We start from the raw sequence: 5,000 nt of genomic DNA, 5'->3' as shown, positions 1-5,000 counted from the left end.
AAGTACAAAGTATCAAAGAAAACCGTGAGTAAAAATCTGCCAAGATGAAACAAACCTGACAGGGTGTAACAAACACATACACAGTACAATGCAATGACCCGACCCAGAATGGTCGTGCCGGGAGTCCTTTTAACTGCCACTGATGAGGACGACCAACACCTGTGCAACTGAGGCCGTGGCCGTCAGCACTATCCGTTGTTCGCCAAACAGAACGTGACAGTCTGCCATGGATTGGAACGACCAACACCTGTGCAGGTGCCGGCGGGGCCGACAGGACCACCAGTTGGTCGCCAACCAGATCGTGACAAATACAGTAGCACCCTGCATACTAAAAAAGGTTATTACACTATTTAGCTAAGAATACTTTAAGCCGGCTTATTTTTCTACATGAAAAAAAAATCATTCAGTACATATTAAATATCGACATTCTGATATTCAACACCCATTTCGTATGTATCATTTGTTTGTATGATGCATGTTGCCGGACAATTAAACATACAGAATGTCTTTCTTGTCGTGTTCTACAAGAGCCATGACATTTAAAGCACAACAAAGCAGTCATATTTTTCTAACTCATAAATTGAGGGGCAGAATAGTATTGCATGTATTGCCTTTTGACATGAGGAGAAGCACATTTGTTCGAAGCAAAGATAGGAATTGTTTGTTTGCCCATGATAAAAAAGAAAAAAAAACTTTCTATGACCCTTGAAGGTCCTCCTGAGGCTCTAGCCAATCTTTGGATCTGCCACTGCCGTATGAATGTTTTAACACACTGTAATATTTAATGCTCAGCTCAAGGGCACAACCTGGAAGTATGGGATGACTTTCCATGTGGGTCAAGCGAGGCTCATACTGGCTCCTTTAATGTAACATAGATTAATCTGGTAAAAGTTAAGTATTTTAAAGAAGGACGGCTGAGACGCTTGCTGGGATTATGAGCAATCCCCGGGTGCAGATCCTGCAGAGGAGGAGAATTAGGTGACTTTAATACTTTTTTGTCATCATTCCTTCCAGCATCATGACGATGGGCTGCTCTCTTGCTCAGACGTGATCATTTATCAGTTTGATTCAACAGTTCTTGGGTGCTATAAGTTCAAGTTCATGTGTGCCAGAGGAGACGTCGGTGGTCCTTGCATGCCTTTTGTGGGTTACATAGCCTTTGACCTCTGTCAGCGTTGCTATGGGGAAGAGGCTGGCGGGCGTAGTAATGTACAAATGAAAAGGCCGAACTGTCAGCTGGTCTGCAGCTCACACGAGCACACACACACACACACACACACACACACACACACACACACACACACACACACACACACACACACACACACACATACACACACACACACACACACACACACACACACACACACACACACACACACACACACACACACACACACACACACACACACACACACACACACACACATGCAGTCTTGTGGACTAAACATCCATTCACATTCTCGTGATGTCAGCTGCAAGAAAGCAGTTAATGTTTGTTGTAATTCATCCAAGCTGCAAGCCCCTTCATGTGAGCAGCCTTTATGTATTTAGTGTGCACCTGCAAAGCACTACATACACCACTTGTCAGATAGTGCGCCTTGATATTTCAAAAAAGAATACACGTATACTCCTAATATGATCATTTTTTTAAGCCACCAGGAGTTATGGACATTTTACTTGTTTGACAGTAAAAAAGGCATTTTCAAAGAAACCTCCGATTTACTGAAATAGTTCAGAGTACAGTTTGGTGCAAAAGTATTTCAGTTTTTGTTGTTATTTCCGTGCTGAATGATACTGAAATAAATACAATCAAAGATGTGATTGAACTGGATACTAGTATGTATGACATTTGCATGGATTACCATTTTGACGCAAAAAGTCTCATTTTCAAGTAGTATATGGACTGAGAGACATGTTAATAAAATGTATTATTTTGATTATTGTTGTTATTATTTATTGCTGCCCTACTTATGACTCACCGGTGTCAGTGTCATTCCATCCAAGTATTAAAAATGACAACTTTATACAACAATGTGACTTTTCCCCAAATGGAGGCAATCTGTAGAAAATGGCTATATGGTAAATAAGATTTTGTGAAACTCCTTCAAAGGAAGCTCAACATCTTTCAAGTCCATTCTGGCAGTGTATGTTTTTTTTTTTTTTGTATGCATTTTATTACTTCTGAGAAATTGGGAAGCTGGCTGATTGGAATAAATGCACGTTTCCACGTATCCTTCGTAAATATGTGAAAGTGTGGCCTCAATTAAGGTTGCATTCATTCAAGGGGGGGTGCTGACGAATAAAGGAGTGTGTATTTGCATATGCTGTATGCTGTCTGCTGAAAATAAAAGGAGCGGGCAAAAAAAAAGATATCAGAGGTGGACAAAGAACAAGAACAAATCCTTCATTGTAGGCTTGGTGGGAGAAAAGGCTCGTGTGAATTGGGGAGTGGGTGAAAATTGACAGAGAAAGAGTTGGGCCTGGTTCCCTGCAGGGATAAAAGCCTTAAAATGCCTCCATGATAGAGCCAGAAAATAAGACAGAAAAACATGTAGATAGAAAGAGGCTGAGGAGCAATTATTTCAACATATCGATGGACCTGTATTGAATTTGTTTTGTTTCTTTCTTTCTTATTGTTGGATTATGTGCAGCATTGACAACAGTTTTCTTTCTATTTGTCCCCCAGGTTGTAAGACGACATTCGTGGAACAACTGAAGCCTGCATTTATTGGACCAAAGTCATCACACCATTTTTTTTGTTCAAGGATTACAGCTCAACTCAAATCACGATTGTTTTTAATTAAAAAGAGTGGTATTTATGATGTAAAATGTGTTTATCTTTAATTCTGCAAATAAAAAAACGCAAAGCATGTGTAGAATGTGTTTTCAAAATGATAAGTTTTAAGAACATTGTAAAATAGATACAACTGTGACATTCTGACATAAACAACAAAATGAAATAAAGCACAACGGTCGAATTCATTATTTGGGTAAAAAGACATACACGCGCTGTGCTAACATGTTGATACCGAGAATGTATTTTTAAAAACATCAAATGATTTCGTTCATCTCAAGAAGCTGGCCTGTTGAAATGCGCTGCTGGAGTCGTGCGTGCGCTTTTTCTTGTAGAGCTTTTTTAGCCCCTGAAGTGAATCAGACTACACAATTGGCACGAGTTGCACCTGTGTGTAAAATGCGTTCAATATCTCCTTGTTCGTTTTGTTCATTTGTTTTTAAGTAGGGCGGTTTTTAGGTTGAACACAAACAGAGGTAGGTTCGATCGAATTACATGGCGTGACGTGACACCTTGTTTTCAGCCAAATAAACAGCATGCGAGAAGACCCTACCGCAAATACGCGCCTGTGCGCGCAGACGGGTCAACACGGGATTAGACTACATCTGTTTCTTCCAAGGAATGAACAAAAACTGCTAAAAAGGCATTAACAGTAGCCTGTTCACGTATTTTGAAGGCCCAAACGAATGCGCAGAAACGAATACGTTAAAATCGTGGTTCGGTGGGTTATTTAGATCCACGACGTGTGCGATCTCATGTTCATGTATTAAAATGGCATTTCAAGATTAAAATTTAAACGTCAGTAGCTTTCATAGGTGACGTTTGGGAAAATTTTAAAACGCTATTAAATTTTCACTTCGGACATGCAATCGATCGGAAAAAAATATTTTTAAAAATGTAAAATTAATGTATAACACAGCACAGACGTGTAATCTACGACAATACAATAACATATAATTTAATATATTGTAACACTGCAGGGATAAAAGCCTTAAAATCCCACCACGATAGAGCCACCTCTGCGTCTTTATAGTGAGGATAGCAGATGGACTTGATCAATTGATCGATAAAATCACTTAAAACAATAACAGCCTATGTAAAACATAATTCATGTTAAAACAAGTGACGAAATATTTTTGGAAACATTTTGGTACGCACAAATAAATATGGAGGTTAATTTGATGAATCATAAAATCAGATGTACAATGTGTGGAAAAAAAGTATCCCCTCCCTCCATCGAAAAGCTTTTTGTAGTGATTCAGTGAGGGTGGGGAGTCCAGTAACGTGCAGTCAGGGGAGACAGGTGAGGCACGGCCTCACCTGTCAACATGGAAATATCAAATGAAAAAAATAATTAAACAGTTATATTTATTTAGTGATTTGTTCTTTAAAGTTATTTTTCATTTAACTTCACCATTTTTGGATTTTTTTGATTTACCGCTCAAATAGTACAAAGTAGAGACGAACGGTGAGGTAGCAGCCGGCTGAGCCTCACCATGGATTGCGCAAGGACTATGCTAACTGTGATGGCTTGCTCTACAGTGAGACAGCATTGCTGTCCCTCTGTATTAAAATATTCAAATACTTTTAGTATATGAACTAAATTTCTACAGTTTAGCTGGTGTACAGTCACTGTACATTATAAACACTGTACTATTGTGTTTATTTTATTTTATTTTTATCAAAACTGTGTGCATAGGTGAGGCACACAGTTCTCCTGCCTCATGCACTCCTCGGCTGCAGAATAATAGACTTTGTGACAGCAAGCTACAGTAGCAAGTTAAATGCAATCATCCAGTCATTTTTTCGTGTTGCTTGGCCTTTTCAGAATGAATGATTACATATCTAAATTGAAAGAAATAGAGAAACGTTTAAAACTGAAGAAAGATAATGAAGGCTTCTACAAAGAAGGTATCAATGCCTTTCTTCAGAAGGAGCGCGCATGGACTGCATTTATAAGTAAAGGTAACACTGTAGCCGTTGAGGAAGGAGCACACACACGATTGAATGTGGAGACGTGTTTATTCCAACGGCAAACGAGTGGATCTACTCTGAACATGGGAAAATGCAGTAAAATAGTCTTATCATAACCACGCCCCTTGCTGTACACCTGCTGGGTGAGATACATGGTCTTAGTGCCCGCCACAACACAATAATAACGTTTTTTATTCTTTTTTCTATGCTACAGTTTGTATATATAAAT

General features: G+C 39.1%; 1 long non-coding RNA gene across 1 annotated transcript in view; it reads left to right on the top strand.

Annotated features, from left to right (window-relative positions):
• LOC148898263 (uncharacterized) overlaps positions 1-5,000 on the top strand; it is an 11,040-nt gene that overhangs the window by 5,820 nt on the left and 220 nt on the right. The window contains exon 3 of the long non-coding RNA XR_016115081.1: positions 2,690-5,000. This exon is cut by the window's right edge and continues 220 nt beyond it. This is a non-coding gene — a long non-coding RNA (uncharacterized LOC148898263). The remainder of the gene's footprint in view (positions 1-2,689) is intronic.

The sequence above is a fragment of the Hippocampus bargibanti genome, linkage group LG05 (assembly GCF_051943395.1).
Source record: "Hippocampus bargibanti isolate YZ-2025 linkage group LG05, ASM5194339v1, whole genome shotgun sequence".
NCBI lineage: Eukaryota > Metazoa > Chordata > Actinopteri > Syngnathiformes > Syngnathidae > Hippocampus > Hippocampus bargibanti.
The sequence above is the reverse complement of the archived record's forward strand: the minus strand, read 5'-3'. Positions and strand labels throughout refer to the sequence as shown.